General features: G+C 50.8%; 1 pseudogene; it reads left to right on the forward strand.

Annotated features, from left to right (window-relative positions):
* The first annotated feature begins 12,980 nt into the window (after window positions 1-12,980).
* Window positions 12,981-15,675, forward strand: LOC144164787 (uncharacterized; annotated as a pseudogene).
* The last annotated feature ends 483 nt before the right edge of the window (window positions 15,676-16,158 follow it).

A 16,158-nucleotide genomic window follows, 5' to 3' on the forward strand; every position in this document is an offset into this window, starting at 1 on the left:
GTTTCGAGGGGCCCTTAGGCCGCTCGTGGTCGAGTGAGAATTTCAAAAATCTGCCAAAGGCACCGCAAAACAGCAAGTCTAGAGCGGATGCGCGTGGGCTGCTTGGCAGTTGTGTGTGTTTAGCAGCCGCAATTGCTCATTTGCGTCTAAAGGGTGTACTTAAACGAGTTCCTTTTAGGTGCCTCGAGTATTTATGAGGCCACTACTTTTAAATGTAGAGCATTTCAGTAACTCATGATGTCACCCGCGTTGGCGTCCGTAGTCCGCGTCCGCATCGCTCCCCCTACACTATATAAGTTCTTGCCGGCGCCAGGTTTTGATCCTACGACTCTGCGGGCGGAACGCAAGGTGCACGGTACTCTACCAACTGAGCCACAAAGCCGACACAGAACGGAAGGTTACGAACGTGCCTTATATCCTTGACTCATTCAACCGTCGGCCAGAGGTGCGCCGTCTCCCCCGCGTCCTCCTCGCCTACTCTCCGCTCGCAACGCCCTCTCTCGCCGCGTTCGGTTCGGGCGCACAACAGGTGGGGACGTGCGCAACACCCTCTCGCGCCGCGTTAGGTTCGCGCGCAAGAACAGGTGGGGCGCTCGCATCGCGCTCTCTAGCCGCGGTCGGTTCGCGCTTACACCACATATGTCGCTCGCGCGCGCTGCGGTCGCTAACATCTGAGGCGTGATCGTGACGTCAGCATCACGCGTTCGCGTGGTGGCGATTTCGGCGCTATAACACTCTCTCGCGAGGGGCATTGGATTGGATTAGATTGGATTGGCTTGGATTGGCTTGGATTTGGATTGGATTGGATTAAAGTGGATTGTGTTGGATTGTGTTGCGTCATAGCCGCGCCACGTTGCGTCATAGCCGCTCCACGTTGCGTCATAGCCGCGGCAGGGGGTTCACGGCACGTTTCACCATCGACTTCATCGACAATAGAGAGTTTTAGCATAGCGTGCTCCGTCCGCTAACGCTACGGCGGCGGGTAGCGGGGCGCGACTGGGGAGAGCAAATTCGTCACGGTGGGGTGGATTAGTTCCGCGCGGCCTGCCTTCGCCATGCCCGCTCTTTCCCACCGCTGAGGGGCAACCTCCTCGCACTCCCCGCGCGCGCATGCGCAGTCCGGTCTCGCTACCCGCTAACCTTTGCGTAGCGTACGGGAGCCGCTATGCTAAAACTCTCTATTGTCTACGCTGGAAGACAACAATTACAACAACAACAGCCAATACGTAATCCATACGACTTGCAGGCGCGCCCCCCCCCGCAGAAATGCTATACATTTGATCGTGCCCCTCGCGAGGGGGATGTTTTTTACTTGATGGTCCCTGACGCTAACAGGTGTTTATCTGTTTTTTGTATGTAAACGACGCGAGAATTTACAATTATTTTCCGCGTCACTCCCTAATAATTGATTACGTTCTCCGTGTACAGCAAAAAGTATAAAATTACCGGTTATGTGCGACGGAGAGCAAGAAAATTAGATATGTGTGTAGGCAAAAATACACTTTTTCTTGCTTTGCTTGTTTTAATCGCTTTGTTTAGGTGCCTACCATATCAGAGCTTGTAATTTTAAGGACGGCTTGAAAGTTTTCTTTCTTTTTCGAAATAAACTTACCTTGCCGTTACTTTCAAGGCATTGTTGAGTGCTTACGCCAATCTAATGACTTTTATGTAAGCTTTCTACTACAATCCTGCCCATGCATTTTTAAACTGTTTCGCTGCGCACTATTTTTTAGCACGTAATCTCCGAAGAAGTTGACGCCGAAATACGGAACACATAACAATAATTATTGTTAATAAGATTACTATTCATCTTATTTTATTAGCGTCTTGTGAGGTCACAGACAAGTTTTGTCCAAGTTAATTAAAAACTAGAATGGCCACCATTTCAAGTTAACTAAAGCGCCTAAGAAAGAGAAGCAGCATAACGCTAAGAACTCTGTTGCATGTTTGGTAACGTTGTTGGCTGTGTCTTTTTCTGTACTAATTTTTGCTAATTTTCATCCCTAGACAGTCTCCATACATAAGCCTCCCCCCCAACCACCATCCTTTTTCTTATAATGGTATTGAAGATCCAATGTCGCTGCCGCATGACGATATAAACTATGCTCAACATTACATAAATTGCCTTACGTCCTTCAAATGGGCATTGTTTTCATGACGGTTTTTTTTTCTTTGAAGGGGAAACTAAAAAATCCTTGCTCACGAGGAGCGTTGGTACGGCTAGGGAAAAGGCCTGATTGATTTGACGTTTATTTGCCTTTAAAAAAAGAAGTGTTTCCCTAATATTTTCCCCTGTTTTCTTTTCTTTTCACTGCAGGTGCTGGTGAAATTTCCCGCGTGGAGAATCCGAAGTACGAGAACTCTGATGCACAACGCTGCATCTGCGCTGGCTGCAGAGGTGGCTGAAAGGCATTCATTCCTGCTGCTTAGTAATGGCGAAATTGGCCACTTTGCTGAGGTGTACAATAAACAACTTTCAAACTGCCAATCTTGCTCATACATGCTGTTCTTTTCAGTCATTTGTTGGCCCGCAATCAGAGCATGGCCGGTTTACATTTTCACAATGGAGTATATCTTGAGGCTAGAGCCTATTAAACTTTTCGAAACCACAACATGAAATTTTCTAGTTGAACGTTAACAATTTCCCCAAAGACACATTGGAAGGCATGTCTCAATCTATTCATGATTTTATTTTCTATACACTAGTAACACATTTTGAGTATATTTGAAGGAGTATTTTCTGTGCATTTAAAATGCATAACTAATGCATTTTGGACGTATTTAAAAGTACATTTTCTGAGCATTTTCGATGCAATTAAAATGCATTAAATATATATTTTCGATGTCATTCCAAGGTTAACGGCCTGCTGTAGGGCATGCATGGCAGCAGCCTTGGGCGGGCTTCCTCTGGCCTGCAGAGAATAATCTGAATCCGACCAATGGTAGTCCATACATGCTCGGCCAATGGTAGGCCATACATGCTCGGCCAATGGTAGGCCATATATGCTTCGCCAATAGTAGGCCATACTCCTTCGGCCAATGGTCGGTCAGCCAATGGTATTCGGCCATAGTAGATTGGCCAATGAATGACAGCCAAGGTCCGGCCTTACACGGCCAAGGAGCATTTTGGACTAAGGGCCGAACACTTTGGCCGAAGATTGGCCGGAAGGAAAAGGGCTGGCCAATGTTCTTTGGGCAAAGATTGGCCGCACATGCTCGTGCTGCCTGGGTAGGGTAATGTAATAAATTTTTGAGAGAATGTGCTCGGTCCTACTAAGAAAGCATTCGCTTTAAAAAGGTTCAGTGTCGCACTGCCCCTTTTTGCATAATAAGTAACGGATCGAGTATATATTATAGTATTTGCATGTTAGTAGGTTTTAACGGTTTGTTATTGAGCGATGCGAGATGAAACAGGTATAACGCTCTTACGTTGATGTAGGCTTTTTCCTTTCCATTGCGCAGTCCGTCGCATGCTATTTTGCTATCTGCTTTGCGTACCGTCGTTTCAACGCCATTAGTACGCTGTGGATGACTAAGAGACATGTCGCGCGGAGCTTGCTCACATGTACACGTATTCTAAATGCTTACTTGAATGATTTCAATTGAATATACAGCATCGAGCACTACACTAATATTACTGTACCAATGCGAGAGACAGGAGGGCAGCGGCACAGAAAACCTTTAACAGTTTTAATGCGTAGCGTTCTTTGCCGAGTACTCCTACACCAAAACCGTGTAACGCCCTGCATTTCCACAAAAGTGCAGATATCGCGAAAGTTCCACCTGTAATCGCTGTAATGGCGTAAATGGATATAACTGGTCACACAAAAATTCGAAAAACTAAAAAAAAATAACACATATATTAGAAAAATTAGGAAAATGGCAAAACGTGTAACGCCTTCATTTCCACAAAAATGCAGATTTCGTAAAAGTTTCAAATGTATCGTTGTAATAACCTAAATGGAGATGATTGGTGGGACGAAATTTTGAAAAACTAAAAAATAAGAAATATATTGAAAAAATACGGACAATGTCAAATCGTATACCGCCTGCTGTTTCCACAATAATGCATCATTCGTGAAAGTTCCACCTGCAATCGTTGTAATAGCGTAAATAGACATAATTGTTCGAACGAAATTTTGAAAAAAATAAAAAAATGAAGACAAATATAAAATAATTAGGGAAAATGATGAACCATGTAACGCCCTGCATTTCCAAAATAATGCACATTTCGGAAAAGTCCCAAATGTAATCGTTGTAATAACGTAAATGAAGATAATTGGTGGGACAGCATTTAAAAAAATGTGGCTGAAAAAAAAAACCCACACTCACGACAGGCGGCGTAAGAATGCTACGCATTAGTAGATTATCTACTCTGAATTATCTACTCGTTGTTTCATGTTTCATGAGCGAACGCTTTATATTGTTAGCTCCAAGACTTCGCAGCATCATCTTGCGGTGAGAAACACCGCGGCTTCGGATGCGCGCCGTTCGTATCCCCTCTGCTTCTCCACGCTATTCCCCACTTGCTGGCCTGGCTACACGGCGCTTGCCAGTGTGAGAGAAGCCGGTCTACCATCGGCGCCACAGACAGTTGTACAGAGAAGCTATGCCTCAATATTGCATATTTCATTATTTCCTCTCTCCCTCCGTACCCGCAGCCTGCCGAAGCTTGAAGAGCCGAACTAACAGCACCACCGCACAGACGTGCTTGCGCAGGTCGAAGTTGACTTTGACACACGCTGCGGCAGGTTGCGCAGATTCAGTCACTCGAGATAGCGGGTGTGCGTTCTCGTTTTCGTCACCTTTGAGATACACCGACGCAGTCGTCGCCACAGACTAATTACGTAGCTGGAAGGCGCCAGCAATGGTGACACCGTCGTCAAAAAAATCCCCATTCCATTCCCATTCCATTCCGGGCAAAAGGCCCTTAATTCCATTCCCATTCCATTCCTCCAAGTGTTGTCGTCATTCCATTCCCATTCCCATTCCGGCATCTTCAAAAGGTAGAATGAATCCGGAATCATTCCAATTCCGGAGTGGCAACTCCGCAACACTGGTCGAGATCGTCCTCTCGGCTCGCGCATCAAAAGAACATCAATATTTCGTCTCCATCAGTTCGCCAAGAAGATGCAGAGGCGAAACTTAACTGGCGCAGTCGACAGGATGACCACGACCATCGGCTGGAGCTGGTGGGGCATTGCGGAGAGACTCCTTCAACGCAAGGTTCGGCTCCGACTAACGACGAGCCAGACTGCAAGCATCGACGGGGCGACTCCTCAGCGGGAGGCCTCGTGAGTTCCGGCTCAGTGCGGCAGCAGCCGCGATTGAACGGCAACGGGGCGACACCTCAGTGGGAGGCCTCGCGGGATCCGGCCCAGGGCGGCGTAAGCCGCGGTTCAACGGGGCGACACCTCAGCGGGAGGCCTCGTGGGCTCTGGCCCAGGGCGGCGAAAGCCGTGGTTCAACGGGGCGACGCCTCAGCGGGAGGCCTCGTGGGCTTTGGCCCAGGGAGGCGTAAGCCGCGGTTCAACGGGGCGACACCTCAGCGGGAGGCCTTGTGGGCTCTGGCCCAGGGAGGCGGAAGCCGCGGTTTAACGGGGCGACACCTCAGCGGGAGGCCTCGTGGGCTCCGGTCCAGGGAGCACGGCCCCATCCCAGCGGCGAGAGCGGCGCATCGGGTCCACGAGCTGCTGCATCAGCTACACTGCGACCCAGCCGAACCCGGAGCGAGCACAGGGCGGCCCTGATTTCTTTTCTCCGCGTTCACCATGGCCACTATGCTAACGGGATGTCGCGGCACCGACCGGAAGGTTAGTGCCATTGTGCTCGAGATCGAGGAGTTGAGAGCTGAAGTAGCTCTCAAAAATGCTCAGCATGCTTTACAAAAAGCCAAGCTAGCGCGTAACCGGGGCGTGGGTAGCCCGTCCGAATGGACGGCTGAGGAGCTCAGTACTCAACTAGCCCAAGGAAGAGCGGAGATCGCCTATGAAAAAGCGAAGCTTCGCAGGAGTGGTAAACTCGAAGAGGATACCAATATTCTCACAGTGTTTGTTCCATCATGGACGTTTCGAATGCCACAGGATGAGGGGTGTGTGAATGCAGTGAGGGGGCTGAAACCACTCCAGTTGTTGAGAAACCCCTTAGCGTTCCTACCGCGACAGATGAAATCACGGGACTGCACGAGGCAGCTGTCCCAGCTCTGGAAATTCAGGCGGGCAATGTACAGCTATCTGTATTTGAGGCCGTCCAGGGAACTGTCGAGAGTAGCACCGCCCCATGCGCCGACGTAGATTCCGCGGCCGACCGCGAGGAGCCCCTCGTGGATGAGGTAATTCAGAAGTCGAGCGAAGCTGCAGAAAGCATTCTCATCTCGGAGGAGGCAGAGGAAGCGCAGGGGTCGGGCAAGGGCAGCGGATCGGCGCGCCGAATTGTGGAGCTTCCGTGCGCGAAGCATGAATGCGCAGGGGGTCCGCGGCGTCTTGCCCGTAGGTCGATTCCGACAGGCCCAAGAACGCGGAAGGCGGGGGCAGGTGTGGCGGCGCAGATGCGACATCGTCGTACGCGTTACCGCCGGGTAGGGTATTCCTTCTCTCCAGAGAGCACAGGACACCGCGAGCCGAACCAGGGTTCGTGTAGAATCAGCTGGTGGCGCACGAAACGGAACCAGCTTCCGTGCGACGGTCGGTGTGTGCCACCGTGGAAAGAGGTATACGTGCTGAATAGTATGCAGTGCGAGACAGGGACGGGTCAGTGTTGTTCAACGCACACTTAGTTGTTAGTGTGTTTTGCTCTAGGTGTGTAGGGATCGCCCCGACGAGCGTTATTGTTAGTTGTCCCTGTACTGTTGTTCTTCAACTTGTAGTTAGTTTTCTTTTTGTGTGCATGTTTTGGTGGCGTTAAGCTGTCCGAAGACGTGTAGTTTGCGAGTAGCGCATCTGGGCGGTTTTAACGCTGTCTTCTTGTTAAGTAGAGCCGCGGTTACAGCACGGTAGGAAGTTTACCTTTGGGTACAATGGCGAGTGCCTTCCTTTATTTGTGCCGTTGGCATGTGGTCATGGTGGGCCATGCAATGTGCAGGTAGGGCCCCCTTGCGGCGCTTTAGTGCGAACTAGTGTCTGATATACTGAAAAGTGAACCTTCAGTACATCGAATGTGGATGGCGAGTGAACCGCAACCGGGACGAACAATCTGCGTCGCATTCTGAAAGAACTGGCGTCCGCGAGTGCGTGAAGAGACGCTGAACTTCCTTAGACGTTTTTTTTTTCATTTGTAGCGTTTGGGTTTTGTTCGGGTGTCTGTTCCTTTCCTTAGAGTGAAAGAATGCTCCTGCATGCACGTAACGTTTAAGAGTGGATGGTGTCATTGATTCAGTTGTGAAGTTTGAACATTTATACCCTTCGTGGGGTTGGTTACCTTTAATGGTAGAGGGTGCCACGAGTTTGTTCTCACGGGCCCTGTAGTTGAGCGCCTTCGTTTATTGTTTGATGTTGCGCAAGCCATGGTTATGCCAAGGCACTCAGTATGCCGTGTTGTATCCGCTTTTTTTTTTTGGTGCAGTTGGCCGGCGCGTTGTGCTGGTTGGGTTGGTGTCTACCGGGTTAATTTTTTTTATTGTTGTATTGTATTGTATTTTGTAGTGTACTCGCGTAACGTGCAGGAGAGTTAATAGAGAGTTTTAGCATAGCATGCTCCGTCCGCTAACGCTACGGCGGCGGGTAGCGGGGCGCGACTGGGGAGAGCAAATTCGTCACGGTGGGGTGGATTAGTTCCGCGCGGCCTGCCTTCGCCATGCCCGCTCTTTCCCTCCGCTGAGGGGCAACCTCCTCGCACTCCCCGCGCGCGCATGCGCAGTCCGGTCCCGCTACCCGCTAACCTTAGCGTAGCGTACGGGAGCCGCTTGCTAAAACTCTCTAATGTTGCACGTACAGCTAGTGTGCGGACAACATTCTTAGTGCGGAGGTGTTAAGTTCGGGCTCCGCATGTAATTAATTAAGGCCGCCGGGAGCTCAGGTATCCGCGTCGCCTACGCTGGTGGCTGCTTTCCCGTGTCCCTTTCATGTAGCCGCACGGACGCCAAGTTCGGAGACGTGGAGAGCGTGTGCTGTGCCCGTCCTTTTGTGTATCAAAGGACGGGGGCGATTAGCCTGAGTATCTCTGTCGCGTCGGAGGTGGCTGGGTCATTCGGCATAACAAGCTGACGGGAAGCCAGATTATCGTATCTCTTAGTGTTGAAAGCGCGCGCGGTGTAAGTTTGGAAAATCTTCGACTCCGGCGGCGGCATTGGTCGTTGACGGGTCAATCGGCTCGGAGACCACCGAGTGGGCCTGAAGCGCGTCTTCCGGGGGGACTGGCGGCAGGCGGCGGTGCCCTTCGTCTGGGAGGGAATTAGCAACCCTATTGTCCCGACGCGCGGGAGGCGCCGCGCGGGGACCGCTTCGGGCCCTCGGCTTGGCTCTTGTACATATGCCGCCCGCTGAACGTAATGTGTGTCCACTTAGGACACAGATGTCCTGTATTTGCTTGTCGGGTGCTATGGCGTTCGTGGGAAACGCACTATGAGTGTGTAAGAGAGAGTGTTGGGTCACGTGACCGCAGGTGAGGACATGTGTGTGATTGGCTGGTTCCTGTGGCCAATCAAGGGTTTCTATAATTTGTTTTGAAAGGTTTTTCTCTCTTTCTTGCACGTCCCTTTTTGGAGGCGGGTGTTACGATCCGCGTATTAGAGAGTTTTAGCAGTACGTATGCTCCGTTCGTTACGTTCGTTACGTTGCTACCGGGTTTACCGGGACCCGACTGCGCATGCGCCATTTGTTCCGTACGCGGCCGGCGTCTCTCCCGGCGCTCTGCTTCCGTGTTACCGTATCCGGAGCCCGCAACCGGCTTGCTCGGGTGTTGGAAACTTTAGGCTTAGCGTCCTGGCGAATATTTGATCGCCGCTATCTGTGCAACTGCGAATGACACTCCATAACACAACGTTTCACCTCACCATCATCCCTTTTTCGCATGTCAAACTTTATTTGAGCTACAACTGCCGTGAGCGATCGGGGACCGAGACATGTGCGTAGCCTGTTTCGATGCTTTCGCGCAGGTATCGCCATCTCTCGGGCGCTCGCCGCACCGCGCGCCGCGGCATCCACGGCCGGTCATCGCGGCAGATATATCTGATCGCCGCTTTTAAAATAAGCCCCGAGAACAATCCCTAGCACAATTTTTCACCACACTAACACCTACTTTCTCGCGGGTGGAACTTCGTTTTAGTGATCACACTGATTCGGAAGAGCAGCGACAAGCGGTTGCTACCGTGGTCTGCGCTGGTTCGAGCCGCTGAGTGTGCCGAGCTGGCAGGCGCGACCGGCGTGTGCGCGGACTGTTTCCGATGCAGAAAACGCAAGGTAAATATAAATGGTAGCGAAGGTTCGGGCAAAAAGCGGTTCAGAATGTATTGCCAGCGACATCAGCATGGGGGCTTATGGGAGTGGCGATTGAAGCGCGACTAGGTGAGGAGGGAACAAACACTAGTAACAAAAAACCAAGTTTTGTTCAACAGTAAAACAACAATTATATTTTACGAACTATATTTATTTCTGAATCACATTTATTTAGGCACAGTGTATAAATAATTTATGAAAATGCCGTTCATTCTCAAAAACCTTTTTTGTAGCGCCCTCTGAAGAATGGCACATGTCATTGCTTTGGGATGCAGTCCTTGTAGTGATCGGAAAGGCGCTCCTAAAGTTCGTCTGCTAGGAAACGCCCCTCGCGTGTTTTGGTGGTGCGCATTTGCATTCGTTTTTCCTTGTTCATTTGATGTGCACTTAATTTTTGCTGTGCGTGGAGTTGCGAGGTGCGTTGTATCGTCGGTGAACACGTGTAGTACCGTGCCGGGCAGGCACGGTGAACTACGGGACGATGCTGCCAACGGTTGGAGCGGAACGCTTTCCTCGGTACCTACGGAAACGATGTGCTGTAAACGTTGCAACAGCAACTCCCGTACGCCTGGCGTTTTACTGCACCATTTTCCTCTCATTTCCACAGGTAACGCGAAACTATTGTACTGTTAATATGTGCACGGGGGTTGTCTAAGGGGACGTGGTGGTGCTTCGAAAAAAAATGGGTCTAAAGCTTTGTTATGTCACAGTTATCTCTTGATTTCACCTCAGGCTGGCTCCGAGCAAGTTGTGTCAATTACTCTAGGACTTCTCGGCGTAGTACCACTCGAATTTAAACGAATCGCTTTAATTGTCTATCTCAGTGTCTTCTCTATTGCATTACAACGCTTGTATTGCTCGTTGCTTCCCGCACTTGTATGCGCAAGCATTATTTCCATCGCAGTACTGTGTTGTGCTGCTCCGTGCTGCGCTGCTGCCAGATCTTTCCTGCTATGTGCTTTTACATACTGCCGTCGCTTTCGTTTGCATTGATCCATTTTTCCTCTTTTTACTTATCTGTTGCGACACTTGCCTAATAATGCAACCAGGAAATTGCAGGCGTGAATGCTGAGTGAACTTCTGTAGAAACCATTGTCTACTTGATAAGACGCCGGGACAGCTGCAGTGTGCTCGCTGCACTTTCGTGAATCGGCATTCCTGCGGCCCGGTTTTCTGCGTCAAGATGAAGTGCCTAGTTCTTTTCTCTTGTTTCGAACTAGTTCTGCTGTTGACGCTTTCATTGCTCATAATGCTATGTGTAACTGGTAAAGTCAATTTTTCGGCGCGTAAGGAAAATCATAATGCATGTAGTCCCCACGAACATTTTGAACTTATTGTATACGTGCTCATTTTGTGCAGTGTGGTAAATTTGTTTTATGTTCATCCTGGAATAAAATTCAAATGTCTTGATTATAGCATGATATGCGTTATTTCTTCTCTTAGAACAGAAGTACACAAACTGAGCAAGCTTATATAACCTTGATCTATACTTAAGGCACGCACGCCTACCTGCGTATGTGCGACGCAATTAAACTTAGCAGTGGCGTTGGTAGAAATTGGTATCGGGGTGAGGAGTGGGCACGTTTTTTATATAAAAGGGGGGCCCGGGAGAGTGGTCAAGTGTCATTTTGGGCTCTGTATCCCAAGGCAGAAAAAAAATTCCGGTGGGGGGGGGTGTACGTTTGCCACCCGCTGCAATCAAAATAAACAACTGATTGCTTTTATACAGCAGTGGAAGGCATGAATACAGAATAAAGGTTCAGAGAAGATGCAAGATGCTTTTATAAACACCGAGGCGAATCATACGACAGTATGCTAAAGTACGTTTCTCTAGTCACGAGTATAAGCTGGCGTTGACTTGAAGCACACGCGCCAAGGGCTCGCCAACTTGCGTCAGATGGCAATGACATGAGCCCTCAGCGATCAGAGTCCTGCTAAGGCTATTTTAAAGTCAAATTTTCCCGCTAATGCCACCAAAATGACGTCACTTTCTGACCGGATCTTGCGTCACATCCTGTTTATTTTTTGTTCCGCCGGAAGTGCTCCCTCCTCACACAGATGGCGCTAAGCCCCATGAGCAGCTTAAGAGCCGCCATTTTCTGAACGCATGGGCTTCTATGGAAGCTTCGCTACCAGTTATATTTACCTTGGAAAACGCTTCACGGTTGCCTGCTTTATCCATTTCTTGCGTACAAACGCGCGGAATCTACAAGTTCAGCTCAGCGATCGTCGTAGTTGACCATGGAGCAAAAACAGTGGGCGGAGCGGCGCCGACGAGGCATCGCACACCCGCATCGGGCCATATGTGTTTCAAATTCACGCGTACGACTAGTCGTGGTGACAGTCGTAACGATCAGTCGCATACGAATCGCGTGTACCAATCGTACATGTGTCTAGCGCTTCAATCGGGCAAGGCCAAGGCCATTCCTTGGCGTGAACGGCGCGACCATGTCGTCACCTGCGCTCGCTCTGGTGCCGTCGCCGCAACCGCAGCCCCTGCCTCACAATGCGTCCGGCCGAGCGCGATTTATTTTAGATTTGCAATGCTTTAGGGGAAACTGCGTTCTTTATTTACGTATTTTTAGCGTGTGGATTTTTGCAACAACTCGGCTAATCAGCCGTCACACGGAACGAACGGTACGACGCTACGGAGTGCTAAAACACGTTTTCCGTCTCACTATACGGAAAGAGCCCGGTACGTGCGCGCGCATGCGCAGTCGGGTCCCGGTAAACCCGGTAGCAACGTAACGAACGGAGCATACGTACTGCTAAAACTCTCTATTGACATTACGACGCCCGTCTGCAATGCTATCGGGTTCAGTCACCCAACGCTTCCGTCAGCCCATTATCGCAAGTTTTCCTCTCCCCTACCCTCATCGATGGGGAGCGACCCGGCTTTGTATGCGATGACGCGGTGGAGAGGGACGCTTCTGCTGAAAAAGGCGCTTTCCGCAGCTTCCCCCCCGGCGAGGCAGGGAGGGATTTACAAAGACGTGCAGCATTGCTTTTCCAGCGGCAATCGTCAGCGGGGGACTGCTTTGTTGTGGTCCGAGACGCTGCTATTCAACGAGTACTCCACGCCGGATTATCGACTGGGTCAGGGCGTCTTCCGGGAGCTTCAACCATTGCATCATCAGGAGTCAACTGAACATTAACCTGTGCAAAGTGCCATCTCTTTGTGAGTGTGTGGACGTCAGCCGGGGAGCCCCTGCTTGGACCATACTGACGTCAGTCGAGGAAAGGGGGAAACGGGGTGGACCCAACCTGGTTATTTAAGCTCCTGCGCGCAGGAGCGAAAATCCCTGTTCACTCAGTCAAACGCCATGTAGATATCTGTACATAAAGTTTCTTTCGTCGCCCTACAAGCCCCAATGTTTGCCCCAACTCCGGATCAACGTACGCCACCACCGGTCACGCTACCAGATCCGCAACACTGGTTGGCAGCAAGTGGGATCGTCTCCACCACGGCGAGATCATCTCCACTGCGGACGGGATCGTCTCCATGAGGCATGGGTCGACTCCAAGCATCGGAACCGACTTCACGGAGGCATGACTGCAAAGTTTGGTGAGTGCGAGGCCATTCTGTTTAAGGGATTACCAGGCTCTGGTTACAAAGTGTAGCGAGGGAGGTAAAGTGTGTTACTCTTTTGACGCGAGGTTTCTTTGGTGCGTCGGGGTAAAGGATTTTTTTGTGTGTATTACTCTTTTGACGCGAGGTTTCTTTGGTGCGTCGGGGTAAAGGATTTTTTGCAGTAACAGTTGGCAGCACCCGATACAGACGTGAACCTGAAGTCGCTACGAAAGCCGCAACTCCTAGAGTTGGCAAAAATGTTGGGGTTAAGCTTAGGCGATGAGAAAAGAAAGCCAGAAATCATCGAGGCTATCGAAGCAGTGGGAGCAGACGACGATGAGCTCTCAGAGGGCCTGGAGCTTATGCAAGAACGGGAGCAAGATGAGAGAAAGAAAGCAGAAGCGGAAGCTCAGCGTCGTGCAGATGAGCTAGAGATGAAGCGGCTCGAACTTGAAATATTGAAAGCCAGAAGCGGTAGTGGTGTTGGCGAGGCCTCTAGGGGGGAGGAGTAAAGCTGTCGTTCAAAATGAAGGACCTCATGCAACCGTTTAAGGTGGGAGAGGACATGGGTTTATTTTTGGTAAATTTTGAACGCACATGCGAGAAAGTGGATTTCCCTAGAGACACTTGGCCGCAACGCCTACTGACTTTGTTGCCGTGTGAAGCCGCCGATGTGGTAGCCCGCTTGACTAGACAAGATTAGGCAGAAGATTACAGCAAAGTAAAAGCGTGTCTTCTAAAGAAGTACAGGTTGTCAGCGGAGGCTTACAGGCAGCGGTTTCGGGAAGGTGAAAGAGGGAGAAATGAGTCATACTCGGAGTTCGCGTATAAATTGATGGCGAATTTCGAGGAGTGGCTAAAGGAGGAGGGCGCGTTTCGCGACCACGATAAAGTTGTACAACGCCTAGGTTTGGAGCAGTTCTACCGCCGGATCCCCGCAAGCATGCGTAGCTGGGTAAGGGACAAATCAGATGTCACAACGGTGACACGAGCCGCCGAGCTCGCTGACGAGTTCTTGTCGCGTCATGCTGGAGAAATAAGGGAGGGTCCGAAGCGGGAGTTCAAACCCAAATGGCAAAAAGACAGCGTTTCCCGAGATGCCGAGGGCGCTAGAGAGAAAGATTTGAAGCACCGTGACGATGAGAAAGCGGAGACAAAAGACGACCAGGCGAAGCATCAGAAAAAGGTTTTCGAAAAGCGACAACCACTGATTTGCTTCAACTGTCGCCAGCCGGGCCACGTGGCCGCCGGGTGTAGGAATCCCAGGGTAGCTTTTCTGTCGGCAGGTGAAGGCGAGGTGAATATGAAGCTGCTGGAACCGTACATTCGGGAGATCACGGTGAACGGCAAATGCTGCCGGGTACTCCGAGATTCCGCGGCGACGATGGATGTAGTACATCCATCTTACGTGACCCCAGAGCAGTCCTCAGGCGAGTGCGCCTGGATCAAGCAGGCGGTTGAAGCAAACAGCGTGTGTCTTCCAATCGCGCGAATTTGTATCGAGGGCCCCTTCGGGATACTTGACACCGAGGCCGCGGTGTCGCCTAGTTTGCCGCCCGAATATCCGTACCTGTTTTCCAACCGGTCTGAGGAATTGTTGCGGCAAAAGGGTTTGAACTTCGGGGTAGTTGTCCAAGCGCTGACCCGCTCAGAAGCTCGGGAGTTGGCGGCGATAGCGCCCAGTTCAAACGGGGTGGCACCCAGCAGTCAGTGCATGGGTGAGAGCAGCACTCTAAGCGTAAAGGCGCCCCTGCCCGCCACGGTAGTTGAGGTGACATCGCAAGGCTCTAAACTCGAGGAACAACCTGGAGACGAGGGTGAATCTTCCGACTTCTTAGGTAAGGGGTTTGTCCCACCCACTTCCGAGAGTTTGCAAGAGCGGCTTGAGCCCGTAGTCGCTCAGACTAGAAGCGAGCCGTTAGCGTCGACAGATCGCGAAGCGCGAGCTAACTCCGTAGCCGCGCCGGAAAGAAGCGAGTCGGCGGATCGCGAAACGCGAGCTAACTTCGTAGCCGCGAAAGAAAGTAGCGAGTCGGCCGCGTCGGCAGATCGCGAAGCGCGACCTAAGTCCGTAGGCGCGCAGAGAAGTAACGAGTCAACTGCGTCGGCGGATCGCAGAGCGCGAACCGAACCAGTAGCCGCGCAGATAGGCCCGGGCAGCCATAACATGCCATACAAGTTTGACTGCAAGTCGCCTGGGATCGGCGCATTGCCGCTCGAATGCGCCGCGATACCCAAAAGAAGGAAAAGGAGGCGGCCGAAAAACAGTCAGCGTGAGAAGGCAAAGAAAGAACGTAAACCCTTTCACTTTTCAGCGTTCAAGGCTAAGATGGCCAGAAGCAGCAGAGCTAAACGGAAACTCAGACGCCCGAGGGAAACAAAGAGGCCGCTCCCTAGCCGTGATAAAGGCCGAGGGGCACTATGCCAGAAAGGGCAGAAGGGGGTGACTGGGTTCCGCAGGAATTCTCGGAGTGCTGGGGGGAGGACGTTTCGGGGAGAGTGCGTTCCCCGCCGACGCGTTCGTCATGGTCGGGCGTCCCATTCTTCTCTGGGTTCCCTTTACTTCCGTACTCTCCGCACGCGTTGCGCCTGTTTTCCCCCTCAGTGTCAGAGACCTCCCCCGTACACTGTGCGGTGCACTTTGCAAAAGATGAGCACAGGCGGTCGGCCTAAGTGGCAACAACGTTTCGGCAGGCTACACCCGGAAATGTTTGTTTTGACGAGGGCTTAGAATGTTTTCAAGGATTCAGACGAATCCGCGTGCGCTTGTATAATGGCGTACTTTGCTCATTTTGTTTTGTCATTCAAGTGTTTGTCGAGTTTTCGTAAGACAGAGGTAGTTAAGCGTCTGTTTCTTTTAGTTAGCAGTGTGTCGATCGTCATGTTCTAACACCACGAAGTTAGACCTTTTGTTAGGCGTTATGGAAGTAGATATTGTTCGAGATCGAACACAGCGTGAGGTAAGCGTAAATTTTGTGTTGTTCGTTGGAGAATAGTTATTGTTCGTGATCGAACACAGTGTAAGCTGGGCGTAATTTGCGTGTAAGTGTTCATTTTCGTCTCACCCTGATGGAGTGTACGAACTTGTTGTATATAAACACCGGATAGTAGTTGCGTTTAGTACTACGTGTTTATGGTCAGTTTTTGTATATTGAG

The sequence above is a fragment of the Haemaphysalis longicornis genome, unplaced genomic scaffold (assembly GCF_048455015.1).
Source record: "Haemaphysalis longicornis isolate Haplotype H1 unplaced genomic scaffold, Haemaphysalis longicornis Haplotype H1 scaffold_14, whole genome shotgun sequence".
Taxonomy (NCBI): Eukaryota; Metazoa; Arthropoda; class Arachnida; order Ixodida; family Ixodidae; genus Haemaphysalis; species Haemaphysalis longicornis.